Raw genomic sequence first — 24,479 nt, 5'->3', positions numbered from 1 at the left:
AAAAGTCATTTTTGTTAACCTTTGTTGCCGCAATAATTATAAATGAACTTGTAACCCCAAAGCACTCACACGCTAGAAAAAATGCAACCAGTATATAAACATGCAGTTTATTTATAATAGCAAGAATATAAATATATTTTTGATTCAATATGGTTTAGGTACTTTCAATGGTATGATATCATAGGAAATTTGTGGTCCTAAATTGGATAGTCCATGAAAATAAGGACAGAGGCTATTACACATGATTAATCTGTGCTCATTCGATCTGATACACCAAGCTTTTGTAATGATTTCATCTAATAGAGAGCACTAATTGTGGGGCCCAGATTTTGTGAGAAACTAGCCTATTAAAGTTAGCAACGCACATCAAAGTTGCTGGTGAACGCAGCAGGCCAGGCAGCATCTGTAGGAAGAGGTGCAGTCGACGTTTCAGGCCTGAAACGTCGACTGCACCTCTTCCTACAGATGCTGCCTGGCCTGCTGCGTTCACCAGCAACTTTGATGTGTGTTGCTTGAATTTCCAGCATCTGCAGAATTCCCGTTGTTTGCTATTAAAGTTAGCTTTCACTGCTTGGAGAGAGCCTGCGCTTCAAGAGCAGGTACATTGTCATCATGTTAAGCAGCAGAAAGGATTGTAGAAATTCTTTTAGAGTTGATAGAAGCATCATGGCACACCACGAAACAGTGTGACAATGTCAGAATCAGAATCAGATTAATATCAATAACACATGACATGAAATTTGCTGTTTTGTGGCAGCACTGAATGCTTGACACCACAGTAAGCAAAACTATTCTGAATTGTCTTACTGCTTATTTTTCACCAAATATCAGTGATAAACATCACTGCTTTTGGAACACAAACACACACAACTGACACTATCTAAAAACTGTTTGCTGAAAGCATGGTGTTGTGTCTAATGGCCACGCAAGTGCATGCTAGTTAGAAATTTTTCAGCAACAGTCTCCTGCCTCAATGAAGTGGCAAATAAATGAAAGAAGTCACAGCTATTTTCTTGGTTAGATTTTGTTCTTTAAGAGTTTTCCCAAATAAGTAGCTGTCCTTATTAACCAATGGCCCAATTAACTGGAGTACACTGTCGGCAAAATAAAAAGGAATAACAGGTAGTATTTATGGATTCATAGACAGTTCAGAAATCTGATGGTGGTGGGGAAGAAGCTGTTGCTATATCATTGAATGTGATTATGCAGTGTCCTGTCCCTCCTCCCTGATGGTGGTTTTGAAAAAAGGGCATGTCCCAGATGGTGAGGGTCCTTAACACCTGCTTCTTGAAGATGTTCTCGACGGTGGAGCTGGCTGAGTTTGCAGCCCTCCGCAGCCTCTTGCGATTGTGTGCACTGGGGCCTCTATACCAAGCTGTGTTGTAACCAAACAAAATGCTCTCTACCGTAAGTCTGTAGAAATTTGCTAGTCTTTGGTGACATACAAAATTGTCTCAAGCTTCTGAATAAATATAGCCACTGGTATGCCCTTTTTGTGATTGTATTGATGTGTTGGGCCAAGGATAAATCCTCTGAGATATTGATGCCCAGGAACTTGAAGCTGTTCACCCTTTCCATCGCTGATCCTTCAATGAGGACTGGAGAGTTTTCTCCTGACTTCTCCTCCCTAAAGTTCACAATTAATTCCTTGGTCTTGCTGATGCTGTGTGTGAGATTGTTGCTGTGACACCAACCAGCTGATCTATCTCACTCCTGTAAATCTGCTCGTCACCATCTGAGATTCTGTCAGCAACAGTGGTGTAATTGACAAACTTATAGATGGTGCTTGAACTGGGCCTAATCACACACTCATGGGTGTAGAGAGAGTAGAGCAATGGGCTAAGCACCCATCCTTGAGGCGCACCTGTGTTGACTGTCAGCAAGGGGGAGAAGCTATTAGTGATCTGCATTGACTGTGGTCTCCCAATAAGGAAGTCAAGGATCCAGTTACAAAGGGAGGTACAGAGACCCAAGATTTTAAGTTTGGTTAATAATACTGCGGAAGTGATGGTGTTGAAAGGCAAGCTGTAATTAATAAAAAAAAGTAGCCTGATGCACATCTTACAGAGCAGAGGATTCTGTATGTGCAGAGAGCCGGGAGACCCTTCAGGCGCCTGCTTCGAAGACAATGAGAGGAAGCAGCTCTCAATGAGTGAACAAATAATTGTAGGAAAGCTTCAAGAGAGTGAAGATGTTGACACACGATTGATGTGGGGTTCCAACTCAAAACTTTGACCATTCATTTCCTTTCACAGATGCTGCCTGACCTGTTGAGTTCCTTCAGCACATTGTTTGCCGCTTCAGATTCCAGCAACTGCAGTCTCTTGTGTCTCCCAGACATATCATTACTTGGTCTGCAGTTCTCATCACCAGTTCAGATGTTATAAATTAAAGTTAGCCCAGAGGCAAAATGTACATATGGTGAATCACTGGGGTTGAGTGGCAAGAGTCCAAGCAGAGGGAGTTTGTGGCACAAGCATCAGTTCCTAAGTATTTGAATGGGCAGCTTACTGGAGAAGCCCAATGGGCATGGACAGGAGAACTTGACAGAGGTCCTGCCATGCAAGATCAAGGATGAGTCAAGTACGGAGGATGCCCAGGGCTTTGCTTGACATTGAAGTTCATTCTTATCAAGAGAAAATAGCTAGCAAATCTATTGACAGACTTATTAAGCTAATCACAAGAACATACAAAGTTGACTCAGGAGTAGGCCATTCAGCCCCCATGCCTCTTCTATCATTCAGTAAAATCTTGGACAATTTTTTACCTCAATGCCACTTCCCTGCATTAGTCCACAATTTCTGTAATACTTAAAACAATCTACTGTACTTACAGCTGTCTTGAACATGTTCAGTGACTGAGCCTCTGTAACTCAAGTCATAAATTCCAAATATTCTTTATCCTTTGGGTGAAAAAACTACTTCTCATCTCTGATTAAGGATATTCTTTCTGTGAGACTGTGACCACTGATTACAGACCACCTAGCCAGAATCAGGGGCCATAGTCACTATTTCTGGATCTATTCCGTTAAGCCTTATAAAAACTTTTACCTTTCAATAAAATGACCCCTTATTCTTCTGAACTCAACAGGGCTAAAGCCCAATTTGCATAATCTTTAGATAAACCCTCCATCTCAGGAATCAAATTAATGAATACTTGTTACAGTCTTATTAATTCAAGTCATTAAAATGTTTCAACATCCTTACAGGTTGTGAAGGGAATACTAGTTGGGATATAAATGTGTGGAAATAATGAGGAAAAAGTTGGGTTAGAACTTGTGCGATATAAATGTTCACGGAGAGCGAGGTAATACTAGGATTGGAAAAGTGAGGTTAGACTTTATGGGATATTGAAGAGTGCAACGTGCAAGAGGAGATCAGTCAAAACTGGGTGGGATATGAAAGGCATGATTGTAAACTCATGATTGCAAATCTCATTGTTCCTCAAATAGGTAAAGCAGATTTGTACATGATTTACCAGAACCCTATATAATTGGAGCAGGATGCCTCTAGTCAAGATGTTGAGGAGATGCATGACAGCAGTTGGGAATGATCCCAAGACCAGGGAAATAAGGGTGACTCAGAAACCAACACCCACAGACAAAACTTTGTTGGCACATGTGTGAACTAGTACTCAAGGTCACAAATCTCACTGGAGATAAGAATGCAGTTTGAATGTTACACCTGTAACACAATTAAAGGAGAAAATGAGTTAGTGAAGTGTGGTTGTTCCGTGAATACTGAGACCAACTGTTTTCATTTCAGGGAGATTAAAGATTATCAACCACACTTTGTCCAAAATTGAATTTACCCCATCAGATCCACTTTAAAACATTTTCCTCTCACCTTATAACTATAGCTTTTTGTTTTTGATGCCCTTCTAATTCCCCATGGACACACAGTTGCCACATAAGCACATAACAAGATTATGAATAGGAGCAGGGGGAAGCCACCTGGTCTTTCGAGCTTGCTCTGGCCTTCAAAAACAGTATGGCTGATCTGGCCATGGACTCATCTCCCCTTCCCTGCCTTTACCCATGAGACTTACACACAATGGCCATTTTATTAGGTACCTCCTGTAGCTAATAAAGTAGGCAGTGAGTGCATGTTCATGGTCTTCTGCAGCTGTAGCCCATCCATTTCAAGGTTTGATATGTTGTGCATTCAGAGATGCTTTTCTGATGCAGGGTTATTTGAGTTACTGTTATCTTCCTGTCAGCTTGAACCAGTCTAGCCATTCTCCTCTGACCTTTCTTATTAACAAGATGTTTTTGCCCATAGAACTGCTGCTCACTGGATTTTTTTTTTTGTTTTTTTGCACCATTCTCTGAAAACTCTAGAGACTGCTGTGTGTGAACAGTTCAGGAGATACTCAAACCACCCCATCTGGTATCAACAATCTTTTCATAGTCAAAGTCACTTAGATCACATTTCATCCCCATTCAGATGCTTGCCCTGCACCAGAACTGTACCCTTTAATCATATCTGCATGCTTTTATGCATTGAGTTGCTGCCACATAATTAGCTGATTAGATATTTGCATTAACGAGCAGGTGTAATGTTGTACCTAATAAATGGCCACTGAGTGTAATTCCTCAATTATGCAAAGATTTATCTAACTGTGCCTTAAATATATTTAATGAGGTACACTCTACTGCTTCTTGGGCAGAGGATTCCACAGATGATATTTAGTTACCAGCAATACGTGATATATTTGAACCCAGGTCTTAAAGGTCAATGGCCAGTTTATTGCATGAGTATTGTTCTGGCATCCTCACTTCAAGAGACATGTAAAAGGGGCACAGTTTACTTTACACTACACTAACAGAAACATTTAAAAAAAAATATTTATTTACGGGATGTGGGCATTGTCAGCTAAGCCAGCATTTATTGCCCATCCCCAGTTGCCCTTGAGAAGGTGGTGATGAGCTGCCTTCTTGAACCGCTGCAGATCCTGAGGTGTAGGTACACCCACAGTGCTGTTTGGGAGGGAATTCCATGATTTTGACCCAGCAACAATGAAGGAAGAGCAATATGTTTCCAAGTCAGCAAGGTGAGTGACTTGGAGGGGGATTTCCAAGTGGTGGTGTTCCCAGGTATCTGCTGTTCTTGTCCTTTTAGATGGTAGTGGTCATGGGTCTGGAAGGTGCTGCCTTAGGAACTTTGGTGAGTTGTTGTGGTGTATCTTGTAGATAATACACACTGCTGCAACTGTTCATCGATAGTGGAAGGACTGGATACTTGTGGAAGGGGTACCAATCAAGTGGGCTGCCTTGTACTGGATGGTGTCAAGTTCTTGAATGCTGATGGAGCTGCACTCATCCAGGCGAGTGGCGAGTATTCCATTACACTCCTGACTTGAGCCTTGTAGATGGTGGACAGGCTTTGGGGAGTCAGGAGGTGAGCCACATGCTGCAGGATTCCTAGTCAAGGGATGATGGTTAGAGACTCTCTGGTTGCAGATGGTCATTGCCTGGCACTTGCATGGCTCGAATGTTACTTGCCACTTGTCAGCCCAAGCCTGGATATTATCCAGGTCCTGCTGCATTTGGGTATGAACTGCTTTACCATCCAAGGAGTCACAAATGGTACAGAACATTGTGCAGTCATCTGCGAACATCCCCACTTCTGACTTTATGACAGAAGGAAGGTCATCGATGAAGAAGCTGAAAGTGGTTGGTGCTACAACACTTCCCTGAGGAACTCCTGCATTGATGTCCTGAGTAGGAGATAATTGACCTCCAACGACCACAACCATATTCCTTTGTATGATTCCAACCAGCAAGGGGTTTCCCCCTAATTCCCATTGACTCCATTTTAGCTAGGGCATCTTGATGCTATACTAGGTCAAATGCTGCCTTGATGTCGAGGGCTATTACTCTCCCCTCACCTCTGGATGCTTGAGGCTGCATTCACTAGTTTTAGTTTCATCTCTAGTGGATATAACTTTCCTTCCTCTATCTTTCATAGTTTTATGTTTCTATAAGATCCCTTTTCATTCTTCTGAATTCCAGTGAATATAGTCCTAGGCTACTCAATCTCTCCTCATAGGCTAATCCCCTCATCTCTGAAGTCATCCTGGTGAATCTCTTCTGCACTGTCTCCAAAGCCAGTAGATCTTCTCTCAAGTGAGAGCCCAAAACTATATGTAGTACTCCAGGTAAAGCCTCCCCTGTACCCAGTACAGATGCAGTGCAACCTCCAGGTTCTTAAATTCCAACTCTACTAATGAAAGCTAACATTCCTTTTTGCTTTTTCAATAGCCTGTTGCACCTGAAAAACAACTTTCTGTGACTCGTGCACCAACATTTCCAAGTCCTTCTATAGTATAATATGCTGCAAACTTTCACCACTTAAATAATAATCTAAATTTATATTTTTCCTTCTGAAGCAGATGACTTTGCATTTAACAGTGCAGTATTCCATTTGCCAAATGTTTGCCCATTTGTTTAATCTATCTCTATCACTCTAAAGATTCTCCGTATTCACTGAACAATTGGCTTTTCCACTGAATTTAGTGTTAGACACACGTAGAGATTAGCTAACTACACAGCACCTTTTTTTGGAATCCTGCAACATATTTCTGGGTCATAATGTCAACAGATGTCCCTTGTCTCTGAATTACTACCCTCTAATTTGTTGCAGGGACTCAAATGTAGATGGCCAAACAAAATGCTTCAGATTGAAGGCAGCAAGGCTGTTGCCAAGAAGTTGGCATTAATCCAAGCAATGTGCTGCATGTGAATGTTGAAAGTGAAATTTGTTTTGCAGTACACTTCCATACTTACAGACAGTGACTGTAAAGCTATACCTGTGCAGTCAGACAATCTGAACCATGGCAAGTCCTGAAGCACTTGTAACTTCTACCTGATGGTAGCAACGAGAAAAGAGCATGGCCTGCGTGGTGAGGATCTTTGACGATGGACGCCGCTTTTCTACAACGTTTCATGTAGATGTGCTCAATGGTTGGGAGGGCATTACCTGTAACGTACTGGGCCAAATTCATTACCTTTTGTAGGATTTTCCAATCAAAGGCATTGGTGTTCCCACACCAGGCCATAATGCACTTTCCACTTTCCACCACACATCTATAGAAATTTGTCGAGGTTTTTGATGATATGCCAAATCTTCGCAGATTCCTAAGGAAGCAGAGGCACTGTTGTGCTTTCCTTGCAATTACATTTATATGTAATCAGTCAAGGCATTGAGTATAGCACTTGGAATATTGTATATAGTTTTGGTTATCCTTGTTATAGGAAATATGCTATTGAACTAGAAAGACTGAAAAGATTTACCGGGATTTTGCAAGGACATTTGAGTTACAATAGTAAGTTGTATAGACTAAGACTTCATTCTCAGGTGTTGAAAGAGGTTACAAAGATCACGAGTGTCACAGACAGGGTTAAAGCACAAGTTTTTTTCTCAAGGGGAGAGTGCTAAAAACAGAAGGGCATAGGTTTAAGATCCACGATGAGAAATTTAAAAGGTACATTAGGGGCAGCTTCTCCAAGCAAACACTGGTGCATATTTGGAATGGGCTGACAGAAAGAGTGGTTGAGGCAGGCACATTAGCAAAATTTAAAAGCCATCTAGATAGGTATATGGATAGGAGAGATTTAGAGAGCTATGATCCAAACATGGGCAGATGGGACTAGTTCATTGGGTAACATATTTGGCATGGACAAGTTGGGTCACAGGACCCGTTTCCATGCTGGATGATTCTACAACTCTGAGTTCACGTGTCCTTAGCAGAACAGCCTTGGACTTGTGTAGGATTTCTAACACTTTCCAACTGTAATTCTGATGGGAATATTGTTGTGTCTGTGCACAACTACATATCAATTAAATAAAAGCACACACATGGGAGAAGGCTGTAACTGGTGAATTCACATTGCAATGATAGAGAGAACAATACACATGCATAAGCAACAGCGCATGCACAGACAACAGATCAATACATAGTACTATGGAGGGATCATTGCTCTAAAAGAAATAGATCCATATATTACACTTCCTCCCACCTTTAGATTAATGTAGCATAAAACTGTTTATGTACAAAACATTCAATTTAATTATAAACCCATATTCCAAATAATCATGTTTTCATGATAAAAGCCCATAAAAAAAATCACAGTTCTAAAGGTTCAGTCTTTTGGGTGGCGCTCTGTTTCTTTCAGGACAGCACCTCTGGACCTGTGGGGAGACATCAGGTTTGGTAGGTGTCTTGTCTAAGATAACGTTCTTGGTTTCTGGTGTCACGTTGCTGTCAGTGATGTCATCACAGAGAGGTAAGTCCGGTGGCTGTAAAGTGTCCATCTTGTTGGATGCAGGCTACTCAGGTGTGATCTTCAGTTGAGCATCCAGTATCTGGTCCACATGACGTCTCCATGTATGATCTCCAACATCCACTGTGTACATCAGAAGCTCAGTTCTTGTAGCTGTCCTATCGTCGTCCGCTGTAGATCTGGTTTCAGGAGGTCTATGTGAGATCTCAGATTCCTGCTCATGAACAGCATCAGCATTGCAGGTTTTTGACTTGTTGTCACATGAACAGAGTTCTGATACGCAAAAAGGAAAGTTGTCCACCTTGTGCTGTAGAGAAATGTCCTCCTGAAGGTTTGGCTAAATTTTTCAGCTAACCCATTCATTGCTGGGTGGTGAGGAGCTGACTTGAGATGTCTGATGCTATTTTTCTTCATGAACAGTTGGAATTATTCTGCCTATATTGTGGTCCGCTATCACTCACAATTTGTTTAGGTAAGCCATTTCTGGTGAAGATAGTCCTCAGAGCAGTGACTTCACTGATATAACCTCCGGTCACTTCAAATGAGTATCCACAACAATCAGAAACATGGAGTCCATGAATGGCCCAGCAAAGTCAATATGTACTCTTTGCCATAGTGACGACGGCCACTCCCACGGGTGTAATGGTGCCTGTGGGAGTGCATTTTGAACTTTTTACTATCCCGAACAGCTTTTGGCCAAGTCTTCAATCTGTTTATCTATTTCTGGCCACCACATGTATCTCTGGCCGAGACTCTTCATTTAGAGTGTACCTAGGTGTTCTTCTATTCTAACGCAATGGTGCGCAGGTTAGAAGGAACCTCAGCACAAGATCCACATACCAGCATTCTTTGACATATTGACAGTTGGTCTCCTTTTGCTGAGGGGCTGGTGATCTGTCACTAACACAAACATTTATTTGTGGAGCTAGTGGTGGAACTTCTTTATTCCCCATGCTAGACTATGGGCCTCTCGGTGAATCTGTGTGTAGATGCGTTCTGTGCTCATCAGAGGTCTTGAAGCAAATGCAATCCTTCATAGTGTGTGACGAAACGGCTCTAATGCCATAAAGGGACACATTGCACACCAGTCTGATGGGCAGGGATGGGTTATAATGGGTGAGCAATTCATCGGATGTTATCAGCCTCTTTGTTTTCTTGAATGCTCTTTCACATCTTTCTGACCATTTGCACTTTGCTGCTGTCTGTAACAGTGCATTCAATGGGTGCAGCACTGTAGTAATGTTTGGGAGAAACTGGTGGTAGTAGTTTACAAAGCCCAAGTATGACCTGAGTTGTAATACATTTTCTGTTTTGGGTGCCTGTAGCTCTGCTTCAATCTTCTCCTGTGACTTATGTAACCCATGCTTGTCAAGGACATGTCCACAACATGAGATTTCATCCTTGAAAAACTCACATTTCTCTCTTTGTACACAGACCATACACACTCAGCTGGTAAGCACTTTACTAAGGTTCTGGAGGTACTCTTAGTTATTTTTGCCAGTCACAATGATGTCATCAAGGTAACACTGTGTTCCTTCAATATCTTGGAGCCATTGCTGTTTGCCAAATTGCTGGAGCTGATGCAACGCCAAATACGAGAAGTTTATACTGGAACGGTCCCTTGTGAATGTTCATAGTAAGGAACTTCCTACTTGACTCCTCAATATCCATTTACAGATAGGCTTGTGACAAGTCAATCTTTGAAAATCTCTCCCCACCTCCCAAAGATGCAAAAATGGTTTCCTTTCATGGCAGGGGATACTGCACAGTACACTGCATAGGGTTGACGCTCACCTTGAAATCCTCACATATGCAAACGGCTCCGGCCTTCCCTTGCTTGATCACTGGGACAACGGGCATGGTTCAACCACACCACTCAACCTTGGAGAGAATTCCAGATGCTTCTACGTTCTGAAGTTCAGCATCCACTTCAGGACATAGTACTTAAGGCACTGGGCACGCTTTATGGAATCTTGTGTTGCTGTTTCATCCAGTTCAATTCTGGCCTTCATTCCTTTGAGTTTACCAATAACTCTCTCAAACACCTTCTCATCAGCGTTAAGCTGCTGTGCCAGTCTCTGGTTAGTGCTACAATCTGGGCTGCCAATGCCTGTTGATGCCAAAATGAGAGGTTTGACTGAGCGCCAGTCTAGTCGGATATTTCTCAGCCATTCATGTCTGAAAAGTGCTGGCCCTCCGCTTTCAAAGCATAAAGTTCTAACTGCTGTGTATAGCCTCCATATATCACATTTACTTTCAGTTTGCCTTTGGGAGACACTTTTTTGCTTGTGTAGGTCTTAAGCATCATTGTGGTCTTGTCTAATAGTATCTTAGAAAACAGTCTGTTGTAGTCAGCCTCTGGAATTATGGACAAAGCTGACGCTGTATCCAGCTCCATTTTCAGTTTTACACTGGACACATCTATTGTGATCCAGATGATTTTGTAATCTGTTTCAGTTATACTATGCAGTTCTAGGCATGACAGCTCACTTTTGTCAGACTCCATGTTGTCTGATTCTATTTTGTATTCTGCAACTTATTAATTCGCCTAGTTTTGTGTTTGAAACTTTTCACTTGGTTGTGCTTTTTGTCTGCCTTGCACATTCTCTCTATGCAACCTTCTCTGTGATGCTTTCAGCAGACTTTTTCGTTGAGCCAACAGTTATTTGCATCATGAGAGGATTTGCCACAGCGATAACACCTTTGGCTTTTGTGCATTTCACATTCTAGCCTCCTTCTCTGTAGTTCTGCTGCATCCTTTGCTGCAGTCTCTAACAATATTGCAATGGTCATGCCCGTTCTAAGGTTAGGTTTTTTTCTGCCAGCAGCCCCTTTTGAGTGCTTTGACTATGCCTGCCACTTTCAAGCCTGACCCATAATACATCAGGAAATCCATCTCTAAAGTCACAGCGCTGGGAAAATTTGTGCAGTTCTGCAATGTATTCAGAAGGGCTTTCATCTTTTCACTGGTTCCATTCGTAAAATCTAAATTTCTCAGCCATTACCAGCAGTTTAAAGCTCAAGTGAATTCGTAAAGTTGTAACTTTTTCGTCAAACGTCTTGCATGTTGGCGTTGCAGGCATTACTAAGTTGCGTAAGAGACTCTACGTTTTCGCACCCATTAAGCTAAGAAGTGTAGGGGCTTTCTTTTGATCCTCCATATTTTTGGTGTTACAATACAGTTCCACTCTCTTGATATACAACTCCCAGCCTTCATTAGTGCTATCAAATTCGTCAACTTTCCTGACTGAAACCATCACCATGTTATTTTCACTTTAATTCAAATGTGTCTTTTACTGTTACTCACACATTTGTTTGCATCTGTGACGACCTTCTTGTGCTGCTTAACTCTCGCTCTTTTGTCCCTTAACTGTCAGTGCAGTTTGTGATATTTTCTGACATTCAGGTTGGTACTCATCACCAATTTGTTGTGTCTGTGCACAACCACATATCAATTAAATAAAAGTATGCACATGGGAGATGGCTTAACTAGAGAATTCACATTGCAGCGAGAGAGAGAGAACAGCGCACGCGCATAGACAACAACTCAATACATAGTGCTGGGGGGGGCATTGCTCTAAAACAAATAGATCTGTACATTACAGATATGGCAGGAATTATTGGTAAAGAGTTGGATACACTAGATTCCAGGTTTTACAGTAAATTTAGTCACAGAATCATATCACTTGGAACAGGACCTCGAGTACACGAGTGTTTTCAACATCAAACATCCATTTTATTTTATTCTCCTCACATTCTCACAAACTCCTTCCAGATTCTACTATTCAAGTACCTGCCAGGGAATAATTGCAATGATCAATATGCATGCTTTTCGAATGTGGGAAGAAACCGGAGCACGTGGGGAAACCTACATGATTACAGGGAGAATGTGCATACTCCTTCCAGACAGCACTGGTGATCGGTGATCAGGGACACTGGAAACCTGATGTTAGAAGCAGGATCTCTATCAATCCAAACAGAGTCCATTATGTCAGAATACTCCCTGGGGTAAAATTCAGACTTCCTAACACTGTACGACAGTTGGCATAAAATTGGAAAATAATACATCTAGTGTGTTGTAAACAAGTCAGCTCCAGGTGGCCTGGATTCCAGAAATAAGAGAACAAGGTAATTATTTCTTTTTAATTTATTTATTTAGAGATATGGCACAGAATAAGCTCTTCCTGCCCTCTGAGCCATGCCACCCTAACAACCCCCAAGGACCCCAATTTAACCCTAACCTAATCACGGGACAATTTACAATGACCAGTTAACCAACCCTGTGTCTCTTTGAACGGTGGGAGGATGTACAGAGATGCCTTACAGGGGATGCTGGGATTGAACACCGAATGCTGATACCCTGAGCTGAAATGGCGTCGTGTTTACTACTACACTACCCTGGTGCCCACTTCAGCTTGTGGTTGATGTTGGCGCAATATTGTAACAAGATGGGTCAATGCAGATTGGGTCTCTTTCCACCAAATCTGCAAACTCTAGGAATTCATTCAGGTAGCCACGTTATTGAGGTCGTTGCCAACACTGCAGCCTGTGCTCCTTTAGATGCCAGTTATTTCAGCAAAACATTTTGATTTTTTTCCCTAGGCAAAATAGTCAAAAATTGAAACTACAAACTTGAAACTGAATTCAAATAATTATTTGCCATTTTTCATCCATGTTAGAACCAATGCAGCTAATGTCAGCTCAGATGTATTTAGCATTCCTGCAAAATAATTCTCTCTTCAGCAACTGACAACTTGATACAATAGCATTAATCCAAAACAGAAATTCATACTGTTATAGCTCACAATTGTGCAAAGAAACTACTATTGGGAAGAAGGATGTGACTTTGTGAAACAGAGACACCTACTTTTCCCTTATCAGGGAGAGAAAGAGCCTGTGATATATCGAATACCGTGTGAATGAGTAGTCTTTGGGGTACTGCAAGTCTATGTCTTTGCTGTTGCTTTGCTGCACGATTGAGTGCTCGGTGGTGGGTGCCGATGCTTTTTTTTGCTGGGGGAGGAGGGGGTATCGTAACTTGCTGCCACTTACATGCAGGAGGGGGGATCTGAGGGGTCTTTGGGGTTCTAACATTTAACTGTCATTCATTCTTTGGGGGCACTCCTCTGTTTTTGTGGATAGTTGCGAAGGAAAAGCATTTCAGGATGTATATTGTATACATTTCTCTGACATTAAATGTACCTTTGAAATCTTTGAACTTTAAAACATAAGGCTGGAAACTTACATATATATGCATGGGAGCTGCTCAGAACAATCTCTACATTTGAGTGTGTTAAACTGAAGTGTATCAGATTACAGGTCACATTACCATCAGCCAGTAAAAAAGCTAGTCATTGACTTTAGGAAGGGGCATGGTTCACATGCTCCAGTTTATATCAAAAGTACTAAGGGTAAGAGCTTCAGGCTCTTTTGAATGAACATCATTAACAGCCCATCCTGGTCCAACCACATTGATGCCATGGCTAAGAAAGCTCACTAATGCCTCTACTTCCTCAGAAGGTTAAAGAAGTGACTCCCTGACCCTCACCAGTTTTTATGAATGCTCCATAGAAAGCATCCTATCTGATTACATCGGAGTTTGGTATTACAACTGTTCTACCCATGACTGCAATTCAGAGTGTGGATACTGTTCAGCCCATCATAGGAACCAGTCTCCTCTATGGACTCTATTTACACTTCTTGCTGCCTAAATAAGATGCCACCAGAAGGGCACCATGGTAGTGTAGCGGCTAGTGTGAGGCTAGTACATGTTGGAGTTCAATTCTGAGGTCGTCTGTAAGGAATCTTTATATCTTTCCTGTGGAAAATATGAGTTTTCTTTGGGTGTTCCAGTTTCCTTCCCCACTCCAAAGGCATACTGGTTAATAGGTTAACTGGTCATTGTAAATTGTTGCGTGATTAGGCTAGTGTTAAATTGAGGGTTGCTGGATGACGTGGCTCAAAGGGCCAGTTGGGCCAGTTCCACGCTGTATCTCAATAAAAGCATGATCAAAGACCCCATCCACCCCTAGACAATCTCTTTTTTCTCCTCTTTCATGAGACAGAAAGTAGAAAAAACTGAAGGTACACACACCTCTAAGTTCAAGGATAGCTTCTGTTCCGCTGTTATAAAATTATTCAATGGTTCCCCATTACAACAAGATGGACTCTTGATCCAGTCCTGATGAAGGTTCTCAGCCCAAAATGTCTGCTGTTTATTCCCGTCCATAGATGCTGGCTGACTTGCTGAGTTCCTCCAGCAGTTTGTGGGTGTTTCAGGAGAAACTACATGTCCCTCTGGAGTTTCATTCACTGCTTTGTTTGCAGATTCCACATGTTCTTCTGTGAAATACTCTTTTATCACATCTTGCAATTCCGGTTTTGGTTTTGGATCAATTCTTTAAAGCCTCCTTCAAAGTTCAACATGACCAAGTTGCTCATCCTTTTGGGGTAGGAGTCTAATCTGAACGGGTTGTATTGAAGAGGCTGTTCCTGCAAAACCTAATGCAATCCTATGAATTGACATCCTCAAATGCTCATGACTACAGTCTTGGCAGATTGACCAACCATATCTTCAATATCCTTGTAGACCCCAGGCCAATAAATTCTGCAAACCATCAGCTTCTTATTCACCATACCAAGATGACAGAATGTGAAGGTCACTTAAGATACATTCTTGAACTGATTTGGGAATAATCACCCAGCATCTCAATTAAGCATTCTAAATTTGTAGAGAATTTACATCTTCTGCGATAGAAAGGTTGACTTTCTATGGTGACACTGATGACAGATTCATTTCACCCATATAGGATATATACATAGACCTGCCTTGGAACGGTCTTTTTGAAGAAATCCTTAAAAGTTATTTCAACTGCAACTTGAAACCCATGTTCAACAGATCATGGATCAAAAGCCTCTTTTCAAAATTCATTGTAGTCTTTTTGTACGGGGGACTCAAGAAGATACATGAGATGGTATACTCCTTTGAAGTATGATACACAATATCTTGGTCATACTGAGAAAGTTATACAGCCCAACATTTTAGACCCGATGTTGCTATTTAGGTTGATAGCTGACTTCAGTCTGAAAAACAGTTATCAAGAGGTTATAATCTGCTAGAAGCCTGAGGGACTGGTATAACGGGAACTTGTGAAAATAATTATTGCTGGAGATGACAGCCAATGCTTCTTTTACAATCTGTGCATGATTCCTTACACATTGCCAGTATACATACACAATAAATAACTCACGTCCTACCTCTTAATGTGAGGCAACTCCAACACCACGATTTGGAGCCATTATAGAAAAGTCTTGGTGTCCTTTTTGTCTCTTAGCAAACCAAAAATGCTTCTGGGATCAGCAGAAACATGTCATAAGCCCTCATGCAATACCACAATTTATCTTTCCTCAGTAACCAGGAACAGGTGGGGAAGTATTAGCATTCTACCCACACCTGGTTTGAAACTGGAATGACTTGTAGCATGTTGGGGAAGGACTGTAAGCTATGTGATTCAGGAGCTTAATTTCAAAGCCATATTCTTTCTGGCAGACTCCAGTCTATTTTCAACTATTGTTATAGGACTAGGTACACAACTTATTGCAAAAAAAAAGTACCCTGGTGTTATTTGAATTTGTCACTTGAACCATTTGAATGGAGACAATGAGGCCATCAGGCCAATGACAGTCTTAGTCAAGTCAAGTCAAATTTATTTATAAAGCACATTTAAAAACAACCCATGTTGACCAAAGTGCTGTATAAACCATAACAGGTAGTTAAAATCACAAATATAAGAAACACAGATATAAATGACAAGGCACACAGCTTATAGGCATAAAATAAACAACACATGAGCCTAAGCACAAGCCAAAAATCAGCCACATCAGGAAGATTCAAACGCCAGTGAATAAAGGTAAGTTTTGAGCCTGGACTTAAAAGAGTCAATGGACGGGGCAGATCTGATAGGGTGGGGAATACTGTTCCACAGTCTAGGGGCTACAACAGCAAAGGCGCGGCCACCCCTGAAATTAAATTTAGATCCTGGGACAGCCAGGAGCCTCAAGTCAGCCGACCTGAGGGACCTGGAAGTAGAATAAAGGGGTTAAAAAGTCTGTGATATAGGAGGGGGCAGCCCATTTAGGGCTTTAAAAACAAACAGGAGAACCTTAAAATCAATTCTAAACCGTACTGGTAGCCAGTGGGGAGAGGCCAGGATAGAAGTAATATGGTCCCTCTTCCGGGCACCTGTCTTAAGATTTTGTTGTGTATTGTTCGTGAATGAAAGCAAGCCTTCATGAGCATTTACTGTAAATTATCATTAGTTTGTGTGGTTTACTTTGCACTGGGTGCAGGCATGTGACTGATCAGGCTTGCTAAAAACTTTGCTCTGGTCAGCTTATAGTACAAATCCTGGATTTTGGGGTGGGGGGGCAAAGCACACTGTTCATTATCTACTGCTCTATTAACAATGACCACAAACTTACCACTGAGTTGAAAAATCTTGTCAGACTACAAAGCTACAACCATTGTACCAACACCAGCATTTCATGGCATTCCAACCAACTCCATGGCTAAAAGGATCTTGTTGCTCCTTCGACTACAAGTGTCATGCCCAGTCACTGAGCAATCTCCAGCACTGTCTATTCTCACTTCTGGGTTTCAATCATTATCTCTTGAAACACATTTTATTGTTATTAGGCTGCTACTATCTATATTTCTGTTGAGTCAGCCTTTGTAAATGTATGAACGAAACCAGTAATCTTCCCTGAATGGATAGTTAAGCTGAATGCCAAATTAACAGCATTTTCAGCTTTTCACATCTGTGACCCCAGTCTGATGATGAAGGTGCCTCTTTTACTGTACCCTTACAGACAGCATGCACATCTGCATCTTTCACTACATTAACATCCCCCACACTCTTCAACATCATTCTCATAACTGCAGCAATTTGACATACCTTATCAAGTGTGATTGCTTGTATTTTGACCTTAGCACAAATGCATTCATCTCCCAGTCCACAAAGTGATCACTCAATGGATGGTTTCAAGCGTTCTGAAATTCGTGTGCCATGACAAAAGCTTTAACTCACCAATATAATTCCCAATCAATTCTGAGGACAACTGATAATGGATACCAAACTCACAATTTTCAAAAATTACTGAAGTGCTAGGTTAAAATATTTTGATGACCTCCTTGAATGATACATTAATAATCCTATGAGATCTCAAAAAAATTAGTTTGCAGTTTTTAGTTAAAATTAGTTCATCACACAAACCAATCTTCCGTCCTTGGACTCACTTTACACCGCACGCTGTCAGAGCAGTCTTGCCAGGATAATCAAGGACACGACCCACCCAGCCAACACACTTTTCGTCCCTCTTCCCTTGGGGAGAAGGCTCAGGAGCTTGAAGACTCATACGGCCAGATTTGGGAACAGTTTCTTTCCAACTGTGATAAGACTGCTGAACGGATCCTGACCCCGATCTGGGCCGTATCCTCCAAATATCCGGACCTGCCTCGGTTTTTTTTGCACTACCTTACCTTCCCTTTTCTATTTTTGATTTATAATTTAAATTTTTAATATTTACTATCGATTTGTAATCCAGGGAGCCTGAAGCGCAGAATCAAATATCGCTGTGATGATTATACGCTCCAGTATCAATTGTTTGGCGACAATAAAGTAAAGTAGTAGTACCAATGGTATTTCTACTAAAACTTTTCTTCAACTTGAGAATGCCTTGGTTCTGTTCATTATTGTTTCCTCATATTAGTACCATAATATTGTTAGACCAGAAAAGATTTCTTCATTCCTTCAAAGTCTGTACTAACCATTTCCTACATCCTTTCTCTGCTGTCTGGTCTTCCAATATGTAAGCAGTCTAAAGCTGGTTGACCATGTTACTTAAGCTCCATCTGCACTTACAATTTCCTCCTCACTTAAACTGAGAGTCATCTTTTTAACTTGGCATGTTTTTCTCGTGAGGTCCCAAGCTCATTCAGTTTCATTTCCAATCATACGAGCATTTGCATCATCATTTCTTGCAGCTACCATGGTATCTGGGTTCTCTGTTTGTGAGGTTATTGAACAAACTCTCAAAGATTCCGGAGCTCCAACATACATGACTGTTAAATCCAAGGGCTTTTCCAAAGAGATCACTGAAGCTTCACAAGCAATCTTGCAACTGAGAGAGAGCAGCCAATCACCTAACATTCTACTTCAAGAGGTCTCAGCATTAAAGCAGCAATTACATTTACAACTAATATTAATTATTCTATAGACTTCTTGTTTTGCAAAAAAGCTCTAGCAATGAGATCTCTTCAACACAGATAGAGGTTCTTATGCATTGTAGATCTGGTGAGGAATATGAAGGTCCTGATTCAATGTAATTATTCTTTTTACATCTTGATAATGAATATAGCAAGTTATTTCAATTTATTTGTTCTTGGGCAATCAAAACTGTTGCATATTTTTGACTTAAGTTTTTAAATGATTACCGTTAACCAGTTAAACACGAATAATGAGTGAAGAAATCTCATCATAAATTAAATAAAAGATGAATTCAAGTACTGGTTAAACTTACTGTCTTTTTTAAAAAATCTGGCCTAGAGTTTCCACTGGCCCATCTAGCTCAGTTCACGCAAAATCAGCTAACTCACCTCCTGAAGGGTCTTGACCTGAAACATCAACTGTACTCTTTCCTGCAGATGCTGCCTGCCCTGCTGAATTCCTCCAGCATTTTGTATGTGTTGCTTACATTTTCAGCATCTGGAGATTTTCTCTTGTTTGTAACTCAACTCCTCCTCCCTCTGCCTGCCTATTTCAGACACATCCCATAAAAAAACAGCAACCTTCAGCCATTGCTCTTAATACTAGCAACTCCACTTTTATCCTCTTCCCCCACCTGTCCTGGATCATTCTGAAGATTTTGAAAAGACTCCTTGTATCGGGCCTGCAACAGATGCTGTAGCACAAGAAGAAATGTGTGTGCTGGTGCTTGACTGGTGCCTTGGCTTGCATGCATCATTGCCTAGAGTTTGGCTTTAAATCATGAACATTTTTTGGTATTCCTATTTCAGAGATGGAAACCAATGTTTTGTCTGCATCAATGTGGCTGGCAATGCTTCTCATCTGTTGGATGTATAGTGTAAACAAATTTTTATTATGCAAATTTAAAAAGCTATGAATGATAAAGGATGAAGCCGAGGATGATTATATTCCTACTCCACCCTGTGCTTCTGTACAACTATTACCTCCACCCACCTTCTCTCATTGTAGGAGTAGGCAAGAAGCCTGCAAGATTTGCAATTACTCTAGGTGCCAGTGTTGTTCCATTTTGTGATCTTCTGAGGCATAAAACTGACCCCCTTCATATATTCTTTTCACTTCCTCATCTTGGTGCCTGGAGAGTACTGTGGACAATATTGTCAGTATAATACAGTGGTATCCCCTGACACTGGGAACATTAGGAATCAGATGGGGGAGATAAATCCATTCCCCTGTTTTTTTTCCCTCACATTCCAGCCATTTATTCCTGTTGCAAAAAGTCCAATTCCCCTTTCAAATTATTACTGGGTGTGATTCCATCATTTTCTGTGATTTGTAACCACTCAGTTTTAGAAAAATTCCTCCTTACTTCATCCTGGACTTATGAACTAAGAACATAACAACTAAGCAAATCTTCTGTCTCTGCTCTATTCTTCTGTTATATTAACATAATTGTGAATATTTCTCATTGTAATCTTTTTAACCTTCTCTGCCCAGCGAGCAATGCCAGCTTCCTGAGTTTCTTCATAAAGTGAAACAAAATTATCACTTCTAGAATAATCCATCTATGCTTTGTCAGAAGCCTTGACATACTTCCTAAGCTATGACATCATATGCTGCTTGGGACTTAGCTACTTAATCAGAAAGTCTTATCAAATTTAATTTTTTTTACTGACACTAGTTAATTTTCACCTTTGCTTGACATAATTTCCTTGCTTTTGTATCCTCTGCCCTTTTTATAAAACTAAGGGCACCATATGCTATTAATTTTTCTAACTACCTTTGAAGTTATCTTGCTATATACAAAAGTATAGCGTATGTGTGAACCCTCAGGTCTTTCTGTTCCAGCATCTCTTTGAAATTTCTGTCCGGTAATTTATACCCTGCATTTAAAATTTAACATTGAGTTTCAAAATTATCTATGTGCTTCATTCCATAATTACTGAAGTAGGGAAGACTGTTTTATCTATTACAAAGCAGTTCTCCACATGAGGTTGATCAAACATTTTTAAATATTACAATGATTTTAGATTCCTTCATAATGTACAAGAGTTTATGTTGTGGTGGATATAATTTTATTTTGTTTTCTTGCAGTGCATTCAAGGCATTTGTTCAGTATATTTGGTATTACCTAATGATTTATAATGAGTACTTGGGTTTACCTTGCCAAATTAGTGTTAAATGGTGCTGGGAAATTTTGTGCAGTCAACTGGTATTCATTAGGAAGTGATCAAGATCTTCTTGAATCTCATTCCATGTTTAGTTCTATGAAGAGTGTGGGGGGGGGGGAAATCCAATTAAATGTTGTTCTATCAACCTGAATCAATAGGTATTATGGGTCAGCAAAATACATGTTCACTGCAGGGGCCTGGCACTCTCCAAAGGCTTTCTCTTTCTGTCAGAAATGAGTTTGTACATGCATAAAATTGATGGCCTCAAACATAGACCTTAGTTGATTGTGCCCTACACCACAAAAATGCCAATGTTATGGCATTAAATAGAACATCTTGTTACAGATGAAATACAGTGGCTGGTGTGAGCAATGGCCAATGACACTTCTGAGGCTCAATGCTTCTGCAGTTGTGCTGAAATGAGTGGAGAGAGATTTTGTGATACTTAACTAAAAATGAATTTGTAGTAGTGTTTAAAACCCTTTGTAATGTAGAGCACAGAAAATATGGATTGAAAAAAAGATGAGTTTCAGCTGTTAACCATCACCCTACACCCGTGTCTCACTGTTCCCAATTGACCCAACATCCCAACTTCACCCCTGGCTCTCGACAGGAAACAGAGGTACTTTGATTTGCAGACTAAATAATAAGATAGCTGACTGCAGTTGAAAGGGAATTATTCCTTTAGAAGTGTTTTTGCTTCACTTTTTTGAGTACTTTATGGTACCATGATCAAAGTGGCATCCCCTTGTACATTTTTGAAGGAGGGATGTTCACACTTTTTCCTTTTGGGCTACTAGCAAGCTTGCACCCCAATTCTCTTCAATATGCTATGGCAGGTATGTTTTTATATTGTTTTCTTAGCTGTGTACTCATGGTACTTTACTATTTCATTTGGGATTTCTTTGTGATTCATTCACTTTTTCTGATTCACTCCTACTGCAGAGTGTAAGCATCTCCCAATATTCTGGCCTGCAGTGTCACCCTGTGTCATCATTATTACAATATTGTACTATAAATTGATGGCCTACATGTATAATTACAGCATTAAAACATATTACCTTAAGTTCTTACTCAGTTGGATAGCATTTTGTTTGCAAGATGAAGAGATATTGTTTGAAACACACAAAAGGAAAGCAGAGGTCTGAAAATTACAGAGACAATTTCCACAGGTGATAAGTCTACCTTTGTTCAGTGCTAAATCTCAATCATCGCTCATTCAACAGAGACAGTGCCCCTAGTACTCCGACTTTTTCTGCTTATGGTATCCAATATGTTATATGGATATTTACAAACATCAAACATCCCAAATCAAAATTTCTCCCAATGTTGTCCACCTTTCTGTGTCCCGTTTCTACTCATACTGCCTCATGTTCTATCATTAAAAGTACTTGACTGCCGAACTGTACAAGGTTAAGCACACCAGAATATGTTACGAGATGCTGCTGCATTCATCTGCATATTTAGACAAATCAGAATTATGTCTATTTATGACCAACTGGGCTATAGTTTTAAGCGTACTAGTCCAGTTCAGTTGGGCAATTCTAGCCTGGCATGAAATCATTTTAATATTCATTTTTAATTTACAAATGTCTAGAATACCAAGAGGAAAGCCAATCCCGTAGATAAAAGGGCATTACTTTACAGTAAATCAGAACTGTCACCTCCAGCATACAGAAGCACTGAAACATTTATTCAGCCTCATATTCCTGGCACTTGAAATTATTTCCTTCATGCCTGATAGCCAAATCACAATATGGCAGGTCTCCCTCGAGCCACGGGATTGTTAGTGCGGACTCACAACATACTGGCAACTGATGTGGCATTTCGTGTACAGCTGTCACTCAAAGGCAGGCAAATGCAAATGAGGGCGGGCCCGGCAGTGTTCAATTACTGCTCCATGGCTGTGTACAATACGGGCTTCAGTCAGAGCAGACAGCCATTCTTCAGAGTCAAATCAAAAAATAAAATAGCAGCTCCCTCAGGGAATCTGCTTCTGGGATTTTTTTTTTTGCCTCTCATAAAATATTAAAACTAAGTTAGTGGAAAGGCTTCTTGAAAAAAATGGCCTGAAAATGCAATTGTTGTACGGAATGATCGGTAATATAAGGAAAGGCCAGATTCTAATATATACTGAGGATGTTGGGTAGGAAAAATGAGCATGCCTCAGAGAGTTCAACGGCCATCATATTTTATTTTGAACTTAAACAATTTTGAACCAAAGCATGATTCGTTGCTAACACTGAGCAAATCCCCTCCATGTAGGAGGTTTGCAGAACATTACGGGGGAGTTATCCACTGAGCATACCGTCAAAGTGCAATATCAACTGTTTGAAGGCAAGTCAAGATAGCAGGCTAATTTTCCTTTATAAAATGCTTGGGTCATCAAATTCATATCTGCAGCAACAATGTTCTTGCTTACGATATGAAAATCAGTTATGCAAGGAACCAGTGTTTTGTAGAAGCCAGCTCTACACCTGGAACCCTTTTGTCATGCATTTTCAGCCCAGTTTAAATTCCTATCAGACTTGAACTAAAAAAAACACCAGGTCTCTGATCAAATAAGAATATCATGTTGAATACATATGTTACAGTGACTGGCATGGGACAAAACTTGATCATTTTCACTTCCCAAACAAGATTTTCAAACTTTTCAAGGATTTCTAACTAACGTTTTAATACATACAATAGGATATATTGAGAGACCGTTTGAAATATGGATTGCATTTATCACGTCTGAAAAAAAAGCTTGCAACCTGTGGTTAAAATATTCCTCTCAAAATGTCAGAAAGCAATTTTTTACTGAAAATAAAGTGAGAATCCTGGAATTCTCTCTCCCAAAGCCTGTAATAGCTAGGATGACTAAAAATTGCAAAACTAAGGTTGATAATTTATGTTAAGTAACAGCATTAAAGTATATGGAAGCAAATCATTTAGGATATAATTAAATAAAGACACAAACTTAAAAGGCAAACTGGGCTATTCCTGTTCTTATATTCCCGAAGCAACGCACACAAAATGCTGGTGTAACTCAGCAATCAGATATGGAAGGAATTGAACAGTTGATGTTTTGGGCTGAGACGCTTCATCAGAACTGTAAAGAAAGAGGGGATCTAACTGGAGACCATGGATGTGTAGGCTTGTGGATTTGTAGGTGAGGACCTACTAGATGGTTATCTAGCTCTGTCTGTAGTTAACAAGCTTGGAACTAGATACATCTTTATTTAAAATACTACATCTTTTTGAAGAACTCTGCTCTGAGAATTCCGGTACTAATAAAATTTGCACCGAAAGGACAGTGCTATGGGAATGAAAATATGCCACGGTGTAGATAGTGCAAGATTAAGTTGAGGAATCAGGAAAGCTGGAGGCCAATGGCCTATGCTGATATAGGGGCATAGGATCATGTTTGTGTGGTGTTGAGATAGAGCTGGAGGGGAAGACATTTAGAGGCTGGTTATGGTTTGGGTGGGATTATGAGTAAAAGAGGGATCAGAGCGTGCATTGGCGTTGTTTTGGGAGTGAGCAGAGAGGTGGTGAAAAAATAGGGCCAATGATCCACAAAGGACTGTGTCTGATGATGAGTTGTGTCGGTAATAAGGTGAGGGGCTGAAATGGGTGGTAGGGTGGTGCTGGAGACTGAGGACTCCACTAGGGTCTATTTACAGGGGATATGTGATTGGAGGATTTTGGGCTGGGTCTCAGTGTTCACTGACTGAAGAGCTGAGGAGGTGGGAGTCAGGAGATCAGGAAGCTGTGGTG

The 24,479-nt window shown here is 40.6% G+C and overlaps 1 protein-coding gene across 2 annotated transcripts in view; it reads right to left on the bottom strand.

Annotated features, from left to right (window-relative positions):
- tshz2 (teashirt zinc finger homeobox 2) overlaps positions 1 to 24,479 on the bottom strand; it is a 553,028-nt gene that overhangs the window by 92,190 nt on the left and 436,359 nt on the right. The window contains exon 3 of one of the 2 annotated variants that reach the window (XM_072239791.1): positions 15,327 to 15,367. The exons of the other annotated variant lie outside the window; for it this stretch is intronic. The gene's annotated coding sequence lies outside the window, so the exon portion shown is untranslated. Of the gene's footprint in view, positions 1 to 15,326; positions 15,368 to 24,479 lie in introns of those variants that run through there. 2 annotated transcript variants of the gene reach the window in all.

This window comes from Mobula birostris, chromosome 2 (assembly GCF_030028105.1).
Source record: "Mobula birostris isolate sMobBir1 chromosome 2, sMobBir1.hap1, whole genome shotgun sequence".
Taxonomy (NCBI): domain Eukaryota; kingdom Metazoa; phylum Chordata; class Chondrichthyes; order Myliobatiformes; family Myliobatidae; genus Mobula; species Mobula birostris.
Note: the sequence above shows the minus strand (reverse complement) of the source record. Positions and strands in the feature narration are given on the sequence as shown.